This window comes from Podarcis liolepis, assembly GCF_965112155.1.
Source record: "Podarcis liolepis genome assembly, chromosome: 11".
In the NCBI taxonomy this organism is placed as follows: Eukaryota; Metazoa; Chordata; class Lepidosauria; order Squamata; family Lacertidae; genus Podarcis; species Podarcis liolepis.
This window is the reverse complement of record NC_139565.1, coordinates 50,842,605-50,868,450: the sequence shown is the minus strand read 5'-3', so window position 1 is coordinate 50,868,450 and position 25,846 is coordinate 50,842,605. Positions and strand designations below refer to the sequence as shown.

General features: G+C 46.4%; 1 protein-coding gene and 1 long non-coding RNA gene across 8 annotated transcripts in view; one reads left to right on the top strand and one right to left on the bottom strand.

Annotated features, from left to right (window-relative positions):
• Nucleotides 1-25,846, top strand: part of NEDD4L (NEDD4 like E3 ubiquitin protein ligase) — a 324,861-nt gene that overhangs the window by 65,150 nt on the left and 233,865 nt on the right. The gene's annotated exons all lie outside the window — the stretch shown is intronic.
• Nucleotides 21,705-23,526, bottom strand: LOC310688386. The gene is made up of 2 exons (XR_014516915.1): nt 23,053-23,526; nt 21,705-22,721 (listed from the first exon to the last, which is right to left on the bottom strand). It is a non-coding gene; the product is annotated as an uncharacterized lncRNA (long non-coding RNA).

Genomic DNA, 25,846 nt, shown 5'->3' with positions numbered 1-25,846 from the left:
CCAAGGCAGTAAAAATCACAGCAGATAAAAGTTCAAGCTATTAAATTGTACACGGACCTTTTGTGCAAGATCAGAGTCTAGTTTAAGACTCAGTGGTTCTGAAGAGGAAGCCTGTCCTAAACAATTGCTGGCATTAGAGACACTGGATGCCTTTTTAGATGGAGGTCGGCAGCTGGAAGACCCCAAGCCAAATCTGCCTCCCTGGGGTTGCCAACTTAAGTAAAGGTAAAGGTACCCCTGCCCGTACAGGCCAGTCGTGTTCGACTCTAGGGTTGTGCGCCCATCTCACTTAAGAGGCCGGGGGCCAGCGCTGTCCGCAGACACTTCCGGGTCACGTGGCCAGCGTGACAAGCTGCATCTGGCGAGCCAGCGCAGCACACGGAAACGCCGTTTACCTTCCCGCTAGTAAGCGGTCCCTATTTATCTACTTGCACCCGGGGGTGCTTTCGAACTGCTAGGTTCGCAGGCGCTGGGACCGAGCAACGGGAGCGCACCCTGCCGAGGGGATTCAAACAGCCGACCTGACGATCGGCAAGTCCTAGGCGCTGAGGTTTTACCCACAGCACCACCCGCGTCCCTTGGGGTTGCCAACTTAGATGGCTTTAAAGGAAGATTGTACAAATTCATGGGAGATAAGGCTACTAGCCATTAGGCAGAGGCTGGTATTTCTTCTGAATACCAGTCGCCAGCATTCAAAGTTTGCCAGGTGCTAGGAACATTTTCTTGACACTTTTTCGCATACTAGCAACGCATCCTGTGGAATTCTATCTGTTGTACTTTATCTGCGCGATCGGAATGAATTTCAGGACCTGAAAAGCCGTATTAAAAAAATACGACTTTCGAGCCATCTGGACCCCAAATGGCAACTAGATGTTCTGTTTTGGTGACTGTAATCCTTATGTAAGGGACTGGGACTCGGGTACAACCTTCAGAATTTCTGTGGGGTTTTATATCATTAGCGGGTACATCAGAGGTTGGAATTCTGAAGCTGTCAGGAAAGCCTGGACCAACCCTGTATCAGCCTTGCAGAAGCGTATATGCCGGGAGTGAGTTAGTCGGTATATAGGGTATGTGTGTGGTGGCTGAGGTTGATGGGAGTTGTGGTCCAAAACTTCTGGTGTACATCAGGTTGGTAAAAGCTGCTATATAGAACCAGGGTTGGGAGACCTGAGGCTTGGAGGGATCTGTTTAGTTTCCACTAGAACCAGAGTTCCATTGACTGAATCCATGCGCAGAATCGTGGCTCAGGAAAAAGTTGCCTCCCCACCCCCCAAAATGTATTGTGCTGGAGCTTTCACACAGATCCTTTCACATAACAAACCTTCTCCTTCTTTTTAATACAGTGGTGCCTCGCAAGACGAAAAGAATCCGTTAGGTGATTCTCTTCGTCTAGCTTTCCTCTTGCGAAGCAAGCCCATTGACAGATTAGCGCTATTAGCGCTATCAGCAGCTTTTAGCGGCTTATCGGCTGATCGGATCAGCTGATAAGCGGCTTAGCAGCTTAGAAAAAAGGGGGGGGAGGAAAAAAACCCCGCAGGAACTCGCAAGACATTGTCGTCTTGCGAAGCAAGCCCATAGGAGATTCGTTTTGCGAAGCACCTCCAAAACGGAAAACTCTTTCGTCTAGCGAGTTTTCCGTCTTGCGAGGCATTCGTCTTGCGGGGCACCACTGTATTTTCATTAGCCTTTTTTTGTTTTGGGTGGGGAGGCTTTTCATTTCCGTTAAGCCGACAGAAGTCAGAAACACTTACTGATCTCCTCAAAATTACCTGAGGTGCAGTCGTGCTTTGGCATTACGCCTGAATGGAATGCTAGCGGAATGAAATGGATGTCTGAATTGAGGGTTCGTCTCCCATGATAACTGGCTATGTAAATTGGTGGCTTCAGGCTCCCTTGCGTTGAGGCAGCTCTGTTTACATTGATTTTGTCCCTTGCACATCATCTTCTGAATCCCTATGCAGTCCAGGATTTGGGATAGCGTTCTAGGGCATATGTTGCATACCTCATGGACTTTGCTGTTGCTGTCTGCAGGCTGAGAGAGCACACCTAGAATGTGTCTTTTGTAATTGTGTACTGCAGGTGTGTGTGTGTGTGTGTGTGAGAGAGAGATTTCTGTTGAGAACCTTCATCTATGTGGCTGATCTTCTTGCTTAGGAATGGCGACTAGGCTTCCAGAGGACACAGTTTGAATGCTGCTGGTATAAACAGAGCCTGCATCTATCTGCCCAAGTGCATCTGTTTCAAACCGAGAGGCTGAAAGTATTGTGAGCTCAGAGACAATTGGTTGCACCAAAGGTGGTTTATGTGCTTGCTATGATGGAATGCAGGCTTCTCTGTGTCTCCCTCCCTTCCCCCAGTATGTTTTTGGGCTTTTTCTGGTGAGAGAATAGGATGTATTTATATTCAGGGATGTTTGCCAGAAGTCAAATTCATGCTCAGCGCAAAAGGAAACATGTCTTATCAGCCCTTTGCTTGGAGTAAGTCAGTACAAGAGAGGTGTTTGCTGCCCTTGGGAGACACAGCCAAGAGTCTTGTGGCACCTTGAAGGCAATTAAGACTCTGAATCTTCTACAGCAGAATTTCCTCCTGGGAATTTATCGCTTTTAGGAACAAGGGTGAAAACTGCAAATGGAAAAACATTAACCAGAAAGTCTGTCTGGAGTATAAATCGGGAGTGGAGTTGACTGCTTTTCTGGGGAGATAATTTACAGGGAGGGGAGGGTTTGGTTGGTGGTGGTGATTGCTAATAACCATTACTTTGTCAACTTAAAAAATAAAAATAACTTAGTGGCTTTCAAACTGTTGCGGAAAACCCTGGGGCTCTTATTGGGGTTCCACAATTTGAAGATCAGTAACTGTGGGCCAACTTCTTGAAGGACAGCTTGCCCACTGCTTCTGAGAAATGTAGAGATGGTAGGAAATGTTGTGGTTGTTGATTAAATTTCTCTTTGAGTGTGTTCTAGGGGGTCTATAGTTAATCAAGTTCTAGAGATCTTGGAGAAGATGACCCAGAATTGTCTGCAGTGAACAGAGCTCATCCTTTGGCAGTCAAACTGTTACCTAAAGGCAATTACAGTGGTACCTCAGAAGTTGAGTGGATTCCATTCTGGAAGTCGGTTCGACTTCCAAAGCGTTCGGAAACCAAGGCGCAGCTTCCGATTGGCTGCAGGAAGCTCCTGCAGCCAATCGGAAGCCACGTCAGACGTTCGGGTTCCAAAAAAGGTTCGCAAACTGGAACACTCACTTCCGGGTTTGCGGCGTTCAGGAGCCAAAACGTTCGACTCTCAGGGCGTTCGGGATCCAAGGTATGACTGTACTTAAAACAACAACAAACCACTCTCCCAAGGGAGAACAATGCTAGGGTTCTGCTCCCTCCAGTGACATAAAACAATATGGTGTGAGCTGGGTGATGTAGCGTGCAGAGCTTTGGCTTGGTTCAGCTCTCTGATTTACAGGGAGCTCACTAGCCAACCTTGAGCCTGTCACTCACAGCCCGAGCTGCTTCAGAGCCTTGCTAGGGCCATGGGAAGCTGTCTTATAGCGAGTCAGCTTGCACCAGGTATGAGGAACCCATGGCCCTGCAGGTGTTGCTGGACTACAACTCCCATCATCCCAGACCACTGGTGATGCTGGCTGGGGCAGATGAGGGCTGGAGGATCATGGGAGCTGTAGTCCAGCAAGATCTGAAGGGCTACCCCTGGCTTATAGGAAAGGCAGAGTGCAAATGTGACCAATAGGTACTGAGCACTGATGCTCCTCGTCTTGCTAGCTATGAGCTAATCTTCTGATAATTCTCTTGTCGCGCCAGCACAAAAGTAGGCAAGATGGAGACCCCGAGAGGGTAAACCTCAGCGACTGAAGCATTCACGATGCATATTTCAGTGAATGGGGTGAATGTTCATTGCAATCAAGCAGCAGCTGCGCCATTTTGTTCTAACCGGATTGAACAATGTGTGTGTTTGTGTGGGAGGAATGCAGAGGGCTGCTTGGTTCATAACTCCCAGAATAAGATGATTTTTTTTTAAATTCAAAAAATGCAAAATATTTTTTATGCATGAGGCAGAGGGGGGAAAGCATTTGCGGAACTGCGATGGAGACGGGAGGAAATCTATCAGTGCGTGTTTTGCGAAGAGGTTCGTCGCATGTGCGATCCTGGTTACTTCTGAAGGCAGGAGAAAATGTCACAAGAAAATAGGCACCGACTTGCAAAACAGCATCTCTTTGCCTTCCTGCATTATGTCTAGAACAGGGGTCGGCAAAGTTTTTGTGGCTCGGGCTGGTTCACGGTCCTGCAGACGCTGCTGTGTGCTGGAGTGCATGGAGGAGGCATGCACAGCTTCCTGCAGCCAATGGGAAGCCGGCCAGCATCACGGAAGGTGGTCCTTCCACAGGAGCCGAACAAGCAAGTGGTGGGGGGCCCCAAGCAGGCAGTGGGGGTCCATGGGCCGGTTAAACAGACCCCATGGGTCTCTTGTGGCCCTTGGGCCTTAGGTTGCCGACCCCTGGTCTAGACTTCAGTGCAGCTTCCCCTATGTCCTGCCCCAGCCTGCTCTGCATCCTTAGTAATAAGATGTGCTGTAAATTGTATTTGCCCCTATAATGTCTTTTGGCTGGTTTTTAGGCAACGGCCCTGTGTTTTTGCTCATGCAATGTCTTAATTCCACCTTGGATTGTCTGAAGCAAAATCCAGTGGGTGTCCTGTAATCTGATGATAAACGAGCATGCCTCTTGGATTTATTGACTCTGAATTAGCCGAATCCTTCTGCTGTTGCTCTAGATGTTCATTTAGCCAGCTTTCCATTGTATTCTGAAGTATAAGAGGTTGAGAGAGGCTTTCCTGCGTTGAATTCCTTGCTTCTGTTCTGCCAGGGCTCTTTCTAGCTGAAGATGTGATGGCTTGCTCAAGTACTTTTAGGAGATGGGCATGACAGAGGGGAACTTGTGGTCCTCCAGATGTTGTTGGATTACAATCCCATCATCCTTGGTCAAATTGGCAGGGCGTGATGGCAGTTGAAATCCTACAACATCTGGAAGGCAGCATGTTAGCCACCTATGTAGTAAAGGTGACACATCCTCTGTCACTCAGCTTATAAAAAGGTAAAGGGACCCCTGACCATTAGGTCCAGTCGTGGCCGACTCTAGGGTCGCTCATCTCGCTTTATTGGCCGAGGGAGCCAGCGTACAGCTTCCGGGCCATGTGGCCAGCATGACTAAGCCGCTTCTGGTGAACCAGAGCAGCGCACGGAAACACAGTTTACCTTCCCGCCGGAGTGGTACCTATTTATCTACTTGCACTTTGACGTGCTTTCGAACTGCTAGGTTGGCAGGAGCAGGGACCGAGCAATGGGAGCTCACCCCGTCACGGGGATTCGAACCACCGACCTTCTGATCAGCAAGTCCTAGGCTCTGTGGTTTAACCCACAGCGCCACCCGCATCCCTACTCAGGTTATAGTCCTCCCCTAAAAGGAATGGGATGAGATGTTTCGGTATCAAGGCTGGTAAACAGTTCTCTATCCCTTGTCATAAGAACAGCCTTCCGGTGAGACCAGGCAGGGCAGTTCTTATAATATTGATCACAAAATAGAAATATATTTATGAGCAGGTGGGCTATTCCTAGGGTCTTCTGGCGGTTCCTTCACTGCGAGAAGTGAGGTTATAGGGAACCAGGCAGAGGGCCTTCTAGGTAGTGGTGCCTGCCCTGTGGAACGCCCTCCCAGCAGATATCAAGGAAATGGATAACTTTCAGACTTTTAGAAGGCATCTGAAGGCAGCCCTGTTTAGGGAAGTTTTTAACGTTTGATGTTTCGTTATGTTTTATATGTACTTTAAGCTGCCCAGAGTGGCTGGGGAAACCCAGCCAGATGGGTGGGGTATAAATACTACTACTACTACTACTACTACTACTACTACTAATAATAATAATAATAATGGAAGGCAAACAATTGTGGAGCTTTTTACAGTGCCAGTTTGGACAGCAGTAGAGCAGTGAAAAGGCTTGCTCCTCAGTAATTCCCACCACAGTCCCTGTTCAGCCTTCATTTCATTGGCAGCGTCACATTCGTCTGGCAATGGCAGCCGTCCAGAGGCCGCACTGTGGGGTTCGTTGCCTTCTGGGAACCATTCCACGGCGGTGCTGTCAAACAGAGATTTGGACATCAGGTGATGTGGAAATGCTGTACCCGAGGATCCTGGGACTGCAATAGCAGATTCACACGATACAAATAAAGTGCTTCCAACACACAGGACTTCCACCGAAGAATTCTGGGTACTGTGGTCTGTTAAGAGTGCTGGGAAATTTATCTCTGTTTGGGGGGAACTATAGCTCCCAGGAAATGTTGGGGGAAGTCGTGTGTTGGATGTGCTTTAAATGGATGCTGCTTGTTGAAAGAGTTAATCCAGAGCTAGATGGACAAAAACCTCACCTGGAACAAATCACCTTTAAAAAATGGCTCCATTCTGCTGTGGCCTCTCTTTTTCTGCGGTGCCCTCCACAGTGAGATCAGCAGTAACATGCAGAGGAGCATTTCTGGTGCTGCTTTCTTGCCCTCCAGCCCATGGAGGTCTGGGTTAACATTTCTCTCTCCAAAATGATAGTTCAAGGTAAAGGACACCTGACAGTTAAGTCCAGTTGCAGACGACTCTGGGGTTGCAGTGCTCATCTCACCTCACAGGCTGAGGGAGCTGGCGTTTGTCCACAGAAAGTTTTTCCGGATTATGTGGCCAGCATGACTAAGCAGCTTCTGGCGCAACGGAACACCGAAACCAGAGCAGCGCACGGAAACGCCATTTACCTTCCCGCTGGAGTGGTACCTATTTATCTGCTTGCACTGCCATGCTAGGTTGGCGTCCCTAAAAACTGCAGAATGTGGCAGCTAGACCAGTGACTGGGAGTTGCACCAAGACCATATAACACCAGTCCTGAAAGATCTTCATTGGCTTCCAGTACGTTTCCAAGCACAATTCAAAGTGTTGGTGCCGACCTTTAGAGCCCTAAACGGCCTCGGTCCTGTATACCTGAAGGAGTGTCTCCACCCCCATCATTCAGCCGGACACTGAGGTCCACCGCCGAGGGCCTTCTGGCGGTTCCCTCACTGCAAGAAGTGAGGTTTCAGGGAACCAGACAGGGGGCCTTCTCGGTAGTGGCGCCCACCCTGTGGAATGCCCTCCCATCAGATCTCAAAGGAATAAACAACTATCAGACTTTTAAAAGACAACTGAAGACAGCCCCATTTAGGGAGGTTTTTTATGTCTGACACTGTATTGTTTTTAATGTTTGGTTGGAAGCCGCCCAGAGTGGCTGGGGAAACTCAGCCAGATGGGCGGGGTATAAATAAATTATTATTATTATTATTATTATTATTATTATTATTATTATTATTATTATTGCAGCTCTTTAAAAAAAAGGAGGGGTGGCTGGAAGGAGAGAGATAGAAATGAGAGAGCACAACTATTTTTCTTGGCTATGTTACCCCAACATTGGCTTGTGCTTGCCAGATACCGCATTAGAGGGGAGGGAAAGTGAGGTCACTTTTATTTTATTTTTGCAAGAGGAAGTGAACGCTAACAACTGCTCTGTTATGATTGAAGCTAATTTTTATTGCTGCCCTGGAAGTTAGCTTTACTGCAGGATGTAGGGTGGATGGGACAACATGGGAAGCCCAGCCTGCGACAGCAAATGCTGCTGTCTTTTCGCGCTCCTAATTTTTAACTTGTTCACCGCTTCTTGTGGTGTGGCTTCCTTCACCAGCAGTGAAGCTGATGCCTTCTCTTGAGTTGCTCTGACAGTCTGGGTGTTGCGACTTGCTAGCATAACATTGCCAGGAGGACAGACATTGCACCAAGATAATGACCTTTTGCATCAGTTGCTGCCTATTCTTGCACCTTGAGTAAAGAAAGACAGGTCGATATGAGTGTCTATGCCCAACTCTAGCTAGTTCACGACCTGTGGCCATTCCTGGACTGGGACACCTCGTCCTCAGCTTACCCATGTACTGATAACCTCCTGGATAAATTACTGCATTGTGCTCTACATGGAGCTGCCCTTGAAGACTATTCAGAAGCTACAGCTGGTGCAGAAGGCCCAGTTACTGTCTGCAATGGTGAAGGGGGATTCCATATGGCTCCACTAATCTAATCTCTACAGTGGCTGCCTGTTAGTAACTGGGCCTGATTCAAGGTTATCGGGTACCAAGAGTTAAGCAAATAGGAACCCACGTACCTGAAGGTGTGCCTTCTTCACAATTGCCCCACCTGACTACTACGATCAGCAGTGCATAACCTACTTGTTCAAACATTAGCTGCTGATATCTGGGCAGCAACATGAGCAGGGCATTTTTGGTGGTGGCCTCCTGGTTTATGAAACTCCGGCATGAATGATGCTTGGTTGTCTATCACATTGGCCATATTTAGCTGTAAGGTAAAACCCTTTCTGTCTGTCCAGGCCTTTTGGATGTAACTAATACTTCCACTGCCACTCTCGTTTGATGTTCTGTTTGGTTATGTTGCATCCGGATTTGTTGCCGTTGTGTTTTATTTGATGTGTTGCAATCATACCTCATTGCTTATTATGATTGTTAGTATAGTCACACTGAGCACCTGCTGGAAGGAAAGATGGGATCTGACTAAGAGGAAATAAACCAGTATATAGTACCACATGATCTCTGAACCGCTTTGTGATGCAACTTCAGGTACCTGGCATGTGCAATGCCCTGATGCTGGTGCCTAGGATCATAACTGAATTCTACAGAAGTCCTATGCATTGTGCTGCTCTTGCCACATCAATATCAAGAACAGGCTTGGCCTGCAGGCTGGTTGTAGCTTTAGTACCTGACTATTGTTTCTCTGTGGGAGAAGCCTGAATACCTGTAGATTGCAGCCATTTACCTAGCTCTTCATGGGAACATCTATGGCCTGCACAGGTTTGTCAGCAGTCAAAAGTGGATGGGATGCATATATTCTCCATGAAGTGCACAAGGAAGTTCATGCCAGAACCTCCTGCCTACCACAGCCGTAAAAAAATACGGCGGGATCACAGTGTTAGAAATTAGCCAGGCGCCCGGCGCGTTTTGCTACTGCCGCAGGTGCAATTGCGACTACGTAGAGATTTCTGGGTGGTAGGTTGGCGACCACAGTTTAAAAACCTCTCCCTTAGTCCATAGTTAATTCCATTTCTACTGTGTGTGTTTCACCTTCTTGCATAATGGGACAAGTGAATTGTTGTAAGAGGAAGCCACAGTCAAGCAATGTAGTTGAGACCATAGAATTGTAGAAGTGTAGCAGCATTGGAAGGTCATCTCGTCCAACCCCATGGTGAATAGACATTCTGTTGTGGTAGCCATTACCTAGATTTAAAGTGCTTATATATCTGAGTTTCTAACATTGGGCAGGGATGGGCAAATTTCAATCTTGGCTTGTCAGGGGGTTCAACATAGCATGCAAGGCCATTTCCCCCAAACCACTCCCACCTGTCTCTGTCAGCAGGTGAACGGGATTTGGGGTTCAGTTCTGCTACGTGCTGCTTCGCCAGCATGTTTGCTTTGGGAAATGAGCGGACAAAGCTGACCTCTGCAGCCAGGAGGACTTGAGCCATCTGTGAGCAGGTAAGAAGCGAGAAGCTATTGGGGATGGAGGTGTAACGGAAAGAGGGTAGAGAGGATGAGCAGGGAAGTTAATGGCACGCTAGAAGTAAGATATTTAATCTTGGTTCAGTTTTTTTAAAAAAAAAACGTTCAGCATCTAACACAGTGCTTTACAGTTGGTGCAGTAGGCAGAGAAATCATTAAGTAGTCTGCCAAGACCCTTAGCAGTTTTCAAGTGCTTCATGGGGTGAAATGTTGAAACCACTGGACTAGATTATGCTTGCAATCACCAAGCTATCCTGGAGAAACACCGCCTGCCTTTTCCCTACCCCACCCCCATTGTCACTCTGAGTGCAAAAGATATGAAGGAAACAGTGACTGGATAGAAGGGCTTTTACAATTGCCAGAAGCTTGGCTCTGCCCTAGCCGGTCTTGGAAGTATCCTTTTAAAAAGTCCCATATGACCAGAGATCCGTATAGTTAAAGCTATGGTTTTCCCAGTAACGATGTATGGAAGTGAGAGCTGGACCATAAAGAAGGCTGATCGCTGAAGAATTGATGCTTTTGAATTCTGGTGCTGGAGGAGACTCTTGTGAGTCCCATGGACTGCAAGAAGATCAAACCTCTCCATTCTTAAGGAAATCAGCCCTGAGTGCTCACTGGAAGGACAGATCCTGAAGCTGAGGCTCCAGTACTTTGGCCACCTCATGACAAGAGGAGAAGACTCCCTGGAAAAGACCCTGATGTTGGGAAGAATTGAGGGCACAAGAAGAAGGGACAACAGAGGACAAGATGGTTGGACAGTGTTCTCAAAGCCACCAGCATGAGTTTGACCAAACTGTGGTAGGCAGTGGAAGACAGGAGTGCCTGGCGTGCTCTGGTCCATGGGGTCATGAAGAGTCAGACATGACTAAATGACTAAACAACAACAACATGACCAGAGAATTTGCGCCTGTCCATTGGGGGAGATAGGAAGCCCTGAACACATATTTTTTAGATGTCGCTTTTACGATGAGGCACGTAGAGAAACCATTGACCCCCTGCTGGTGAGGCTTGCTGACCTCCCGGTAAAGCAAAAATTCGCTCTTCTCCTGTTAGGCAAAGACCACAAGACGACCCGGATTGTCACCAGATTCTGCGCACAGATCTGTAGGCGCAGACCATCCCCCGATTCAATCTAGTTTGTTACGAAAATTCCCAAACTCGGATCCACAGGCGACTCTGGGTCATTTCTCTAAGGTAGTCTATCTTAAAGTTTTTATGTGTTTATATGCCTATCACACTTTTAAACTTAAAGTCCATTGTTGTAAATGTTCATTTTGCTATTGGAATTGTAGTTCCATTTGTATTTCTCAAGCTGGTCTCTGACCGTAATAAATTTCATGTCAGTGACTGGGTAGACACAGGGAAAAACCTGCTATAAGTAAGCCAGAAAGTAAATCGTTTTAACAAAAGAAAAAACGCGCATTTTTTCCTCCCCCCCCTTTTTTTTGCTCTCTAGCACCATGTGTTGTTGTATGTTTATAACACATTCAAAATGCCGTTTTTTGGCTAATGGAGCTGAGTCCTCTGTTTAAAAGGTAGAGGGACCCCTGACCATTAGGTCCAGTCGTTACCGACTCTGGGGTTGCGGCGCTCATCTCGCTTTATTGGCTGAGGGAGGCGGCGTACAGCTTCCGGGTCATGTGGCCAGCATGACTAAGCCGTTTCTGGCGAACCAGAGCAGTGCACCGTACCTTACTGCTGGAGCGGTACCTATTTATCTACTTGCACTTTGACATGCTTTCGAACTGCTAGGTTGGCAGGAGCTGGGACCGAGCAACGGGAGCTCACCCCATCACAGGGATTCGAACCACCAACCTTCTGATCAGCAAGTCCTAGGCTCTGTTGTTTAACCCACAGCGCCACCCGCGTCCCTCCTATATCCCCCAATGGACAGCTGCAAATTCTCTGGTCATATGGGACTTTTTTAAAGGATCCATGCTCACTTTGCTTTGCAGTGTGGAGGTTGTTCATAGGACTGCTGTTGTCTGTATGGTTGGATGATGTTTCCTCATCCCCTAGCTTTGACATTAACTTTTGCTTGGAAATAATAAACCGATTGAGTTTTCAGTCGACGATCAAGATTCTCCTCTTGGGAGAGAGGGAGCGTATCTGTTTTGGTCACATGTGCTTAATAAGGAAATGGCAAAATTGTAAGTGTCAAGGGATGCAAGTGATTATGTATAATAGTGTTTATTCACTTGCTGAGACATAATAACAAAATTACTACTTTGTAGTTGTCTCCGAAGTACAGCAATTCTGCATTTTTACAAAGGCAGCTTTTAATGAGTAATCAGCTTTTTGCTTCTTGCCAGCCGCATTTGTGCAGTGTACAGTAAAATCTTGGTTAGCTTCTGATCTGGGTCTACTCTGTAACAATTACACTTATTCCTAATGTCTCTAAGTTATGGCCTGAATTTGTAAAATCAGCCCTTTTCAGGTCCTGCCTTAACTGCTGTACGGTCACTGTTTTCTCTAGATAGCACCAAGGCAGACAGGGCAGTCTCTACCATCTAATGATTCATAAGGCATTCTAATAATTGCCCAGCAGCAAGAACTTCCTGTGCATGGAGCTTTTGTGCTCAGATAGTAGGAGGGAAAGTTGCTTGTGATCCAGTCTTACCCATGAACCAAAGGTTGGCAGTTCCTGGATCTAGTTGAGTTCTTACCCTGAAAACAGGATGCTGTGCATACCAAAGAACCAACCCTATTGTGGTTTTAAGCCTCTGATGTACCATAAGTAGAAAGAAGAAAAGGGGACGGTGCTATCATGCCAAGAACAGAGGAAGTTTGTTTATTCCAGGTCAGGCTATTTATCCATCTGGCCCAGCATTGTTTATTGTGACTCACTTTAAGTCAGGCTGCCACCCAGAAGTGAGCCCTAGTCCATCTGTTGAAGGCCAATGATCAGCAGTGACTAACAGTCTCTCTGCAGGATCTCAGTCTCCCAAGGTCTTTTTCATCACATTCGTAAAAGAGGCCAAGCTATCAGACCCAGGTGGCAAATCGTATCCTGTGCATGTATACATAGAATTAGGGAGCAGAGTGCTCAGTCCAAGGATTTTTGTTTAGCCCTAGAACCAACTTCGTAAGGGACGCAGGTGGCGCTGTGGGTTAAACCACAGAGCCTAGGACTTGCCGATCAGAAGGTCGGCGGTTCGGGGTGAGCTCCCATTGCTCAGTCCCTGCTCCTGCCAACCTAGCAGTTCAAAAGCACATCAAAGTGCAAGTAGATAAATAGGAACCGCTCCAGCGGGAAGGTAAACGGTGTTTCCATGCGCTGCTCTGGTTTGTCATGCTGGCCACATGACCCGGAAGCTGTACACCGGCTCCCTCGGCCAGTAAAGCGAGATGAGTGCCGAAACCCCAGAGTCGGCCATGACTGGACCTAATGGTCAGGGGTCCCTTTACCCTTTTAGAACCAACTTCAGTCATTTTCACCCCCCAATTGAGTGGATCAGCGTTAGAAAGTCAAATATATACTGTAAGCTAGTCTCCAAATGGCACCTTAAACCTTTTAGGTATGCGGCAGCAAAGGATGCTGTGTGCCAGCTAGCCACATGGTGGAGATGTCAGTCACCAAACCTGGCAACGAGACCTCTCCACTTGGTCACAGTGAACAGTCGGCAGTCGCAAAAAACCACTGGCGACTGGGGAATTTTGAACACTGGAGGGAATGGGCGGGAGTTGTTTTATTATCACTATTGTTAAAAATGTGGCCATCAGAAACACTGTCTGGTTTAAGCGTTAAAGTCTTGGGCAGAAACCGAACTGGTAGTTTGAGTTCTTTGTCCAGCAGTGAGCCCAGGACACTCTGCCTATTTTATGTGTGTATTCTTGGTTTTAGCAGCTCTCTCTCTCTCTCTCTCTCTCTCTCTCTCTTCTCTGTGTGTGTGTGTGTGTGTGTGTGTGTGTCTAGGCACAATGTCAGTGCACATGGTGGCTTTGGGCTCCATAGGCAACCCAGACACACAGATAGATCATACATTCATATATTTTAGTCAAGAGTTTATATATGAAAAAAGTTAAATGATTGCAAATAGAAGTGTTCACATGCTAGAGTGACTGCAATAAATTGGGAGTTATTTATTATTTGGAGTGAATGTGTGGTGTGAACCCCTACGGGAGTTGGCAGGAAAGCGACTTAACTGCTTTTTGTGGTTGAACACTGCATCTTATGTGCTCCTAAAACGCTCAGGCCAGATTGCAGAGCTGATAGAAATGCCAAGAGACTTTCTTATTAATGATCGGAAAGGGAGTGTAACTATACTAAGTGTTTCAATGGCTTTAAGTATATTGGGCAGTGTCCAATGAACTCATTCTGTTAGCGTAAGGATTTCTGCTTGCTCACTGGAACTTCCTCCTTTTGGCTTTCCCATGCCCTCCCCAAATCTGCTCTGGGGGTTTGGGGGAATACCCAGAACAGATTTAAGGGGGTAGCATTGGGAAGAGGGAGAGCATTCTGCAACCTTATAGTCATTGTGTTAAAGGAAGGAGCTGGTTGAATATCGCTCATTATCAGTAGCCCTTAACAGTGATGGATAACAAATGGATAGGTTCTTGGTGATAGATGCTTGGCTCTGGTGATCATATCTTGTCTTAAAAAGCTCATATGTGCGCAAGCTTTTCCCCTCTTCTCTCCTCCATTTGCAGCACACTGCAGTTAAGCTAGTAACTCCCCAGTGAAGTGTCGTTTCTGTTTTGTCTGTATTGGGAAGGTGTGGCTACCAAGTTCAGAACAAGCCAGGATGTGAAGCTAAGTTCAGCTTGTGGTTTAAGATTCTAGCTTTTCCTCCACTCTGGAAATCATAGTTCCTCAGACTGCACAAATTGAAGACTTCTGAGTTTAATTGCTGTGTGCTAGAAAGGGAGAAGGGAAGTGGTTATGTGTGTGGACAAAAGCCTTGTGCATATTTCTGCTTATTGTGATTGTCACTCCAAACTTCCCTGTAGTGCATAAACCATTGTATGTGCGGAAGGATTTGTCGGGTACAGGAGCAACGACCACAAGGGCAGCCATCGCTCAGCAGTAGAGCATCTCTTTAGCATGCAGGTTCCATCTCTGGCATTTCCAGGTAGGCCGGGGAGAGATTCCCTGTCTGAAACTCTGGAGAGCTCCTGTCAGTCAGTGTTGACAGAACTGGTCTCTCTCAAAACAAAGCAACTGCCAAGTTCCTGAGATTCTTACAGTGCCAGCAACCAAATGTGGTATTCGGACGTCGTACTCTGGAGGTGGAGAAGTGTTACTGTCCTCACACTAGTAGGTTGTAGCAGTCGTTGATCTAGGATAGATGCAGAACGTTCTCAAATACCATCATGGTTCTAGCTGGCAATTTCTTGGCCATATCTGGCTTGCTGGGCAATGCCCTTTGACCAGGTCTGGCGTCATCAAGCAGTATTCTCAGGCAGCTGCTGGCACTTCCCATTGCTACTTCTCCTGGCTCCCCCCTCCCCAGGCACCTGTCATCTCAATTTCCCACAATGCACTGTAGGAAATCAAAATGGCGGCCGCCCAGTGTAGACCACCACTTGATAAGCCAACGGGGGGGGGGCACTTGTCCTGGTGAGAGAGCCATTGGGAGGCACCTGACGTCAGCCCTGGTCTCCTCTTCTCCAGTTGCCAGCCCCAAAGGCAAATGGGAATGAGCAGCCGTGGGATTTGGCGCTGGGCTAGGGGAACACTTGCCAACTCCCTGCTTCCTTCTCATGGTGGTCTTCAGGCAATGCTCATTCATGAGGAAGGGGTGTCTCTTGGTTTATAGCCAAGAGGAGTTATGGCGTCTGTGACCAGCCCTTGGCATAGACGCTGGAGATGGAGCTGAGCCAGGAAGGACAAAGGAGCTGGAGATGAATGAACTCAAAAGGGAGCGGATGCAGCTCTTGAGGTGTCCAGATTAACCGTCCCTGAGATGTGGATCTGTGTCTGGAGTTCTGTGGGCCCTCTTCAAAGAGGTCTCTCCAGGATCTGGGTTGGGTGGGATCTTGATAGGAAAAAGCAAACAATATATTACATTCCCCCCCCCTTCAATTTGTAAATATTTTGAAACTTTGGAAGCTGAGATGAGTGACTTAAAAATAATAATAGCCAGCTTCATCTTAAACTGTACAGTGGTACCTCGGGTTGAGTACTTAATTCGTTCTGGAGGTCCGTACTTAACCTGAAACTGTTCTTAACCTGAAGCACCACTTTAGCTAATGGGGCCTGCTGCTGCTGCTGTGCCACCGGAGCACGATTTCTGTTCTCATCCTGAAGCAAAGTTCTTAACCTGAAGCACTATTTCTGGGTTAGCGGAGTCTGTAACCTGAAGCGTATGTAACCCGAGGTACCACTGTAGTAATATTCTGCAACTGGATAACTTTAAAGGGAAAGCATTGCACGTCACCTATGCGAAACTGGAATCCATTTTTCATTCGTGTCTTATCTCCTTTTGTTTTTGCTTTTCTCTCTGTGTGTGGTTTCTCTTCCTCCTCTTTTCTTGGAGACTTTTTAGTAAAACTAGCCTGCTCCTGAGAGCACATATTTCTGTTCCCTGGGGACAGAATTGGCTGTTGCCAAGGGTAGCCAGATATTGAGGGCAGCCTCAGAGTTTAGAGTCTGTCTCGGTTTGCCTAGCACCAGGCAGTGTCTTCGCTGCTCTTTTTTTTTTTTTTTTGCAAACTTAACTTCAGTGACCTCTTCTCTCAGCATTTAATTTATATGGCGGTTGAAAAGCTGAACAGCTTATTGGGTGATGCTCACTTAAGGGCCACTTGGATTTCAGTAGAGGGTCGCTCTCTCAAATTAGCTGTGTTTAGGTTTGTCCTATACTGTATAACCCATATGCTTGTAAAATGAAAAAGACCAGAATCTCTTTCTGCAATCTCTTTCTGCAGTCCTGTCTCATGTATGTGGCACTCTGCTGAGTGACACAGTGTCCTTGTAATCTGTATTGTAATCTGTAATTTAAAAACTGAACTGTAATCTGAAGTTTAGTTATTATGCAAAAACCAAAATCCTGTGCTAAAATAATAGCAAGCTGATAGTTGTACAAGAACCTGAAGCAAGCTGGATATTTCTTCTCAGCTGGTGTGTGTCGTGTGAGGCAGTGACGTTGGGTTTGTGGGGGAATTTCTTCTGCAAAAGTGGCTAATTTGCATTTGGAAAACTTCGTTTTGCAGTGAAGAACTGTCTGGTGCCTTAGAACTGAATTAGCATGTTTATTTCACTTGAAATTTAGCAAAAGAGAGCGGAAAAAGTTGAAAACTTGTCAGGCTTGCCTAATAATGCATTTGCAAGACGGCATCCATTAATTGCTTGCTAATGAATGCATGAAATGTAGAGCTTTCCGTGGAAAAATAAAGCGCTGGAAGATTTCCTACCCGGCATCACTGAGATCAGGTACTGAAAAGGGCGTTGTCCTAAATAGAATCCTTATCAGGTATTGAAAAGAATGCACAAGGCCTCAAACTAGGTAGGGGATGTGGGCACCGTGCCTGTCAGCTTGCGAAGGGTTTTATGAGTGGGAATGCATGGGAAGTTGAAGTGGACAAATGGGACAGAGCTCTCCTGTAAGAGCATCAGAATAGGACTCTGGTTGAGTGGGGGAAATTCTAACCATCTTCAACAGTACACTGTTAGAATCTCTCATACAGACTGTCAATGGTTAGGAACAGGGAGACTGGAGCCCCAGTGGTGCATAGAAGTGATGCTAATTACAGGCAGCCCCCGGTTTATGCGCAGACAATATTTGTGCGGCCTTGTATACGAGCATCACACCGAACCCGGAAGTGACCCGGAAACGTCATAAAGATGTCACTGAAACATTAATAAAAGGGCAGGGCAGGGTGCTTGCAGGCTTTTTCAGTTATATGCCATTTCAACGACCCGTTGTCATGGTCCAGTTCACGGGCGATCGAAGTCCTGGCAGGGGACGTCAGGACCGGGGACAAGATGGCGGGGTGGGAGCAGGAATGGAGGGCCAGGAGTCAGGAAGCCAAGAGTCTGAGGGTCAGAGAGCCGGGAGTCAAGAAGCTAAGGGTCCAAGGGTCAGGAAGCAAGGAGTTACGAAGTCAAGGGTCCGAGGATCAAGAAGCAAGGAGTCAAGGAGTCAAACGCAGCAAGGCAGAGAACGTGTTGCTGTGGCAAAGAGCCGAAGGGAAATGCTGACCTTATATCCCTTCCCAGCTCTTGCCACCAGGTGCTGTGAGTTACCAATTGGCCTCACCTGTGTGGCCGCGCCTTGCCTCTTCAGAAGAAACTTAGGAAGGCCCAGTCCTGCAAAGTCCTACTGGTCACAGGGCCTGGCTTCTGCACACACACCTGACACTTGCGTGGATTCATTAACCTCTCTGGCAAACTCTGCCTTTTGCTCACCATATTTTGGTACTAAACAAACCATAGTTAAAGTGCCAGGCGGGGTTCTCACATAACACTAACCTTGGTTTAGTGTTACATGTGAACCACCCCAGTAAGCAGCATGCATTTCCCCCCAGCCACTTCCTAGGCTGCTTCTACCTTGAGAACTTTGACTCTCCTGGGTGTGTCTTCTCCAGCCATTCTTTCCCTTTTATCTGTCCTTGCTATTTTTCCAGCAGAACTCGCTCTGTCAGTTCTGTTCATTTCTTAGTTGCCTTTTAAATAGTGAGATGGAAAGTTAATTTCCACCATGCGTTATCCTAGAGTTTAATACAAAATCAGATCTTCCAGCAGAACAGCAGTGACTCCCCCCCCCCTCTCTCTCTCTCTCGTTTGAAAGGCAATTTATTTTGAGCAACCCTTCTGACCACTTTTAACATTTCCTTTATTGGTGTTGCGGTGTTGAGAAACGGAGACCGAGGGGTCCCGAAAGCAAAGCTAACAATGCTAAAAAGGGGCATTTTGATTAAGACTAGCGTTTCATTAACAATTGTAATCAAACTCTGAATGTAGGTGTGAAGTGTTGCTGTGGAAACCTGACTCTTGCAGGGGGTGTTAATTGTCCTTAAAAAATAACAACCTCTCTTTCCCTCATTCAGTTTCAAGGTTCTGTACAGTCACTGTACAGAATGGCTGATCATGTCAAGAATTTTGCTAAAGCATATTTTAACATAGCCTCTCCTGTATGTATATTCGTGGCCTTGCTCTAGAGCAGCTTCGCCAAGCCTGGTACAGTGGTACCTCTGGATGCAAACAGGATCCGTTCCGGAGCCCCGTTCGCGTTCCGTTACTTCCGGGTCGCCGCAGAGTGCAACCCGAAAATGCTCAACCTGAAGCGTATTCATCCTGAGGTACGACTGTGCCTTTCAAGCTCCCAGTTTCCATCAGCCCCAGCCAGCAAGGCCAATTATCAGGATTGATGGGAGTTGTAGTTCAAAACATTTAGAGGGCACCAACTTGAGTCTGCTGCTGTAACATAGGAAGCTGTCTGAATCAGAGTCAGGCCATTGGTCCTTCAAGCTCCATATTGTGTATCCTGACTAGACACATCTCCCCAAGGTTTTCAGGCAATTGAAACTGGGACAGACAGTTTGCAACTAAGCTATGGCCCTTAACTTGCAGCTCTTTGCAGACAAACCACTTAACCATGTTTAGCACTAACCGTGGTTTGTCGCCTTAAAACTGGTAGCTCGAGATAGGTAGCTCAAGAAGTGAAACCATTCTTTTGTTTAACTCCGCTTCTCAGAAGGTGTGGGGAAATGTCAACAAGGCCTCCTTGTCTTCTTGCCAACAGAGACTGGAGAGGTGGGCAAACAGCCTTAATCGTGTTTTGGTTGCTGCTTCTGTAATTATAGGTTTACATTCCAGCTTGGGGCCAAGCCTGTGGTTGTGGTTTGTGTATTTGGATATGTTTAACAGTGGTTTAATAAAATAAGCAAACCATAGTTAAGTCTGCATAGGTCTCGGGTGTGAAAATATCTTCCCACTGGCGTTGTGAAAACAGATACAACAATCACCTGTTGAGTGTTTATGTGCCTGGCTTCATGGTTGGGTGGGGACTTGGACCCTGGTTTCCCAGGTCCTAGTCTAACACTCAGAAGCAGTGTTTGAAATTAGCCAGGCGCCAGGCGCATTTTGCACCTGGCTGTTGGCCACTTGCAGTGTTAGAAACCGAGATACAAAAGATAGAAGCTGAAGGGCACCTGAAACCTAAGTTATGGGCGCAACAACAGAATGTCTAGGCATGCTTTTTTAAAACAAGAATACAAAGCTGCAAGTGAATGAACTGCAGCTAAAATACTACTGTACAGTGGTACCTCGGGTTACAGATGCTTCAGGTTACAGACTCTGCTAACCCAGAAATAGTAACTCAGGTTAAGAACTTTGCTTCAGGATGAGAACAGAAATCATGCTCCGGCGGTGTGGCAGCAGCAGGAGGCCCCATTAGCTAAAGTGGTGCTTCAGGTTAAGAACAGTTTCCGGTTAAGTACGGACCTCTGGAACGAATTAAGTACTTAACCTGAGGTACCACTGTGTGTTCATTTCCCACATGGTCCAGTCCTTCCCCTGCCCCCCCCTAATGTTCTTAAGAGGGTCTCTTCTCCAGTCTTCTTCCAGTCATCTGGAAGTGGGCCTTAGTTTGCCTACCCCTGGTCTAGTCCTTCCCCTGCCCACCCAGTTGGAAGTGGGGAGGCAGAAAAAGATTCTCCTTTCCTTCCACTGTGCAGTTTTAATCTGAAATCTTAGGTGCAGTACTGCGCCCAGAGCTCAGAAACTGCTCCCGCAAATAAAATTCCCTTTCACAAAATGCTCCTGGAACAATGGGAGTTTCGAACACTGTCCACTTGAAACCAAGTCAGACCACTGGTGCATCTTACTCAGTAATACCTACACTGACTGAAAGCTGCTCTCCAGGGTTTCATGCAGGAGCCAACCTTGAGACGTTAGGGATTGAACCTGAGACGTTTTGCTTGCAAAGCAGATACTCCAATACTGAGCAAATGCCCTTCCCCAAATTCTGTGCGACTTACTCACCTGTATTTATTATGATTTACCAAATTTATGGTTTGCTAAATTTATCTTGCCAAAGGCAACTCAAAACAACCAAACAAGGAAACAAACAAAATCCCCACATAGATGCAGAAAACAAAGAACCGATTAAAGCAATACATTAAGGATGCATTAAAAACATCTCACTCCCTCTAAGAGGTCACAGATAGAGACCAGAGAGCTGGTTGAAGAGGAGTTTCTGCCTGGTACCTCAATATATGTAATGATGCTGCCAGGCAAGCCTACCCAGGGAGCCACCACTGAAAAGGCCCATTCTTGTGTTGCTATGGTTTAGGGCTGGTGACATGCCAGGAAGGAGTCTGAGGGTCTCCTAGTAAGCTTATAAGGCAGGCTTCCTCAAACTTGGCCCTCCAGATGTGTTGAGACTACAATTCACATCATCCCTGCTAGCTAGGGATCATGGGAGTTGTAGGCCAAAAACATCTGGGGGGCTGAGTTTGAGCAAGCCTGTCTTATAAGGCTGCAACCTGAGAATCTCACAGTGCCTCATTAGGATCAGGCCTAATTTCTGGGGTTGCGAGTTCCTCTTCCATTCAACCTCTCAACAGATCCAATTTTAAGCTAACCAGTGGTGTAAAAATGTTGCTCGTCGCTCCCCTCCAACCCCAAGAAGAGAATGAAACAGGATTCCGCTGGGTTCCTCTGCCTGCTTTTCGGATGAGGCATTTAATAGATGGAGGTTTGTTCTGCCTGAGCAAACTGAGCTGCCGAGAACTTTTTGCCAGAAGCTGCAGCTTGAGCATGAAGATGAAGATATGCTTTAAACTCAAGTGACCTTCTAAAAATAACAGGAGGGAGCATATACAGGAAATGTCCATCTCTTCTTCCGGCCCTGTCCCTGGCTTCTTAAAAGCCAGTTTTGAATAAAAACATACTGCACAGTTTGGACGTGTTTAGTGAGGCCTTGCGAGGCTGCTGGGTCCTTTGTGTTGTGCTTCTTTTATATTTGTGTTAGGCTGCAAATGATGTTCAGATAATCTCCCAAAGGCGTTCTCCCATGTCTGCCCATAAGATGGGTTGCCATCCTAAAAGGGCATATGGAGGATCGCCTGCATTGTATCAGCTCTTTAGTCACGAAGAGACAGCAGCATCTATGAAGGCTTCAGAAGAAGTGAACAAATACAGTCGTACCTTGGATCCCAAACGCCTTGCGAGTTGAACGTTTTGGCTCCCCAACGCCTCAAACCCAGAAGTGAGTGTTCCAGTTTGCAAACATTCTTTTGAACCCGAAAGTCCGACGCAACTTCCGATTGGCTGCAGGAGCTTCCTGCAGCCAATTGGAAGCCACGCTTTGGTTTCCAAACGTTTTGGAAGTTGAACGGACTTCTGGAACGGATTCTTTTCGACTTCCGAGGTACCACTGTACTCGGGTACCATGATTGGATCACCTGCACAAGATAGCTGCCCTGTAGCCAAATATTCCACGAATGTCGCATTCCTAAATACAGAGCTCTCCATTGAGCGGAGCAGAAAAGACTGCTCATTTTTTTGCCAGACCAAGAGCCATTTTTTGGTTACAAATGTTGAGATAATGAATATGCCTGGTTAGTCTGCTCCGCTCCCAAAAACGCATAGCAGCAGTCAGATTTCAGAAGTTATCTGCGGGATTTTCCTTACTCTCCTTCTGACAGCTCCTCCTCCTCTGTTTTACCTGCAAAGTCAGAGGCAGATGCTGCATATTGCAAATAGCGGCTCCCATGTGCGCTATCCTGCTGCTGTTGCTGCTTTGTCAGTTTTTCATGTTCTCCTCTGGCTGATCTGAAGCTGATGAAATGGGAAAGGAGACGAACAGAACGGAGGTGGCATTCAATTTGTACCAAAAGTAACCGATCGTGGCGTGGATTGCTTTAAAGGGATTCTGCTGCTGCAGGGAAGGTGATAAAGATATTGTTCTTCTCTGCTGCCTTCCCGTCTGCAAAGTGTCATCCGGATGAGTTGTTATGGGTGGTTAATCGCACGGCAAATCCAGGCTGTCACCACCTGGAGATAGAGCCGTTTTAATAAACCCTGCTGTGGTTTTGTTAGCTCAGATATTGCTTTATTTTTGGCTCAATTTGGTGTGGGTGTGCTAGTTTAAGGTAGTGGACCCGTTTGTGCGATCATATATCAGTTTATTAACTTGTGGCTCCCCAAGCTGATTACAGTGGTGCCTCGCAAGACGAAAATAATCCGTTCCGCGAGTCTCTTTGTCTAGCGGTTTTTTCGTCTTGCGAAGCAACCCTATTAACGGATTAGCGCTATTAGCGGTTTAGCGGCTATTAAAGGCTTAGCGGCTTAGCGGCTATTAGCGACTTAGCGGCTTAGAAAAAGGGGGGGAAGCGAAAAAAATCGCAAGACTCGCAAGGCGTTTTCGTCTTGCAAAGCAAGCCCATAGGGAAATTCGTCTTGCGAAGCGCATCGAAAAACGGAAAACCCTTTCGTCTAGCGGGTTTTTCGTCTTGCGAGGCATTCGTCTTGCGGGGCACCACTGTATTGCTATGGAGGGCAGCCTGCCAGGAGCTGTACCCATGCATGCTGCCTGCCTGGGACTGCAAAAATAGGGTGAGGTGGGGGGAAGGCTGAGCCCCAAACATGGCTAGCTGGCTGGCTTTATTTGCCTTGGTTGGCTGAAAGCTGGGTGGGGTGAGAAGGGAGACTGAATCTTCATTTTTATTTTGTTGATCACATTCTCTCCCTCCAGCAGCAACAACAACAACAAAAAGCACATCTGTGTTCTGCAAGGACAAAGTCCTGCTCTTCTCTCATGAATGACTGAACTTGCTGCCACCTTCTGCAGTGTGCTGATTCTGAATGTGGTTTTTCTTCAGCTTGGATGATCTGCATTTTGTAACCAGAATGCCCGGCCAATGCACAGAGTTCCCGCTTTGTCTTTGGTAACAAGGGCTGGTTTTTCTCATGAGTGCTTCCCAGTCTAGTCAGTGTCAAGTACCATTTTATCAATGAGTGCCTGAGTGTAACCTCTATTGAATTCGTCATGAGGGAATTCAGTTGTGGCTACAGTATTTTCTCAGATCCTAATGAGTTCATTATATTGCAAAAAAATTCATTCTATTTAACCATAATTCTTCTCTGTAAAAGAAGCTCCCTTTTTTTTAAATAATAGAGGAGGAAGGAGAAAGAGGCTGTTTTGCTTGTGTCCAGGGTTTGGTCACATGTCTCTCCGGAGACGTTTAAAATACCATTTCTCTGGCCTGAACATTGTTGGCAGTGTTAGTTGCAGCTGAGCTGCATGTTCCCTGTTGGCTGCAATGAGGGAAAACAGACACTGGTGTTCAGTTTGGGACTCCTTGCACGTTAACTCTCAGGATGCTTTAATGGAACATTAAACTGGTTCCAGTATCCCCAGCACTGGAGACTACCAAAGCATTTTTGTGTGGAACGCGCCCCCCCCCCCCATCACATGTCAAAGAAATAAACAACTATCTGATGTTTAGAAGACATCTGCAGGCAACCCTGTTTAGGGAAGTTTTTAATGACTGATGTTTTAATGTATTTTTAATCTTTTGTTGGAAGCCACCCAGAGTGGCTGGGGAAACCCAGCCAGATGGGCGGGGTATAAATAATAAATTATTATTATATAGTATTTTTATTATGTAGCACTTCAGAAGTTGGCATATGCTTAATATCAGGGCAACGCCCAACAGAATTGCCTTCTAATGCCCCTAGACTGCAATTTATATGCTTGTGTTTCTCTGCTGGCTGTGCAGGAGGGGAAATTAAATACATGGCAGCAGCAGAGTCTGAGCTCATGGACCTTTCATAACACCGGTCCCAGAAGATCTACATTGGCTCCCAGTATGTTTCCAAGCACAATTGGCTTTCAATTTTAAAGCCCTAAACAGCCTTGGCCCTGTAAACCTGAAGGAGTGTCTCCACCCCCATCATCCAGCCCGGACACTGAGGTCCATCTCAGAGGTCCTTCTGGTGGTTCCGTCACTGTGAGGTTACAGGGAACCAGGCAGAGGGCCTTCTGAGTAGTTGCACCTGCCCTGTCAAATCTTCACCTTGGAGATGTCAAAGAGTTAAACAAGCATATAATTTTTCGTGCACATCTGAAGGCAGCCCTGTTTGGGGAAGCTTTTAACATTTGTTGTTGTTGTTGTTGTTGTTGTTGCCGCTGCTGCTGCTGTTTTTTTCCTGTATTTTTGTTGGAAGCTGCACAGGGGAAGCTGGGGAAACCCAGTTAATGGGCAGGGTATAAGAAATAAATTATTCTTATTCTAGAATCATGTAATTATAGAGTTGGAAAGGGATCACAAGGGTCATCTACCCCAAGCCCCTGCAATGCAGGTATTTTTTGCCCAACGTGGGGTTTGTAGAGATTAAGAGTCTCATGTTGTTGTTGTTATTGTTATTATTGCCATAAGAAAGTGTTCACATCTTCGCTCTAGATTTTTCTCAAACACCTTTCTGGGTTTGAGCAAGAAATGGAACTTGAGTGCAACTTGGGGTTGCCATATTTCAAAAAGTGAAAACCAGGATAGTTTTTTTAGCTATTAAAGGAAATTTGCAAAACCTAGACTTCGGACATTAGTTGCCATATGTCCGATTTTTTGCAGACATTTAAGCGGTTTCTGCCTGGGCACGGCTTCCGACTGCGGTATTCCAGCTATATCCTGGAAATTCCAGGCATATGGCAACCCTAGATGTAGACGGGAGGGCTGTTTCACTGACACCTATTTAGTTCTACAGACTATGTTGGTTAAATAGCCAGAGCTATGTTTTCACTCGGCTCTGAAAATTGGTACTCATGATGTGGGAAACCCCATAGTTATAGTAAATGTTGTGAGATTGCAATTATTAGGGAATGACGTAAGAGGAGACAGGGAAAAGATGAGACGGGAAAGTGTTTTGCAAACACCATGGCTGGAATCTTAACGTAAACTGTAGCTTTCTGAAACAGCATCAGCTTTGTTTTAAGGATAATTGTGAAAGTCTCATTTAAAGTATTAAGAGAGATTTATGGGAAAGGACACGTATTAATCCGCCATGCAGCAGAAGAATGTCCGGAATAAAAACGAGTATATTACCCAATGTTTTATTTTTGGCAATTGCAATTTTCATGCCTAAACACATTACAAGGATGACAGAAATGATTAAGAAATGTGTCTGGCTGTGTAAATACCAATGGGGAGACTGAAAAAAAAAAAAAGGGAGGGGGAATTAGATAAGGAAAAGTGGAAGGACCTGAGTAGTTTCAAATATTTATAACACATGAAGATTCTGTAGCATGGCATAGCTGCTACCTTTTAGGAGTCT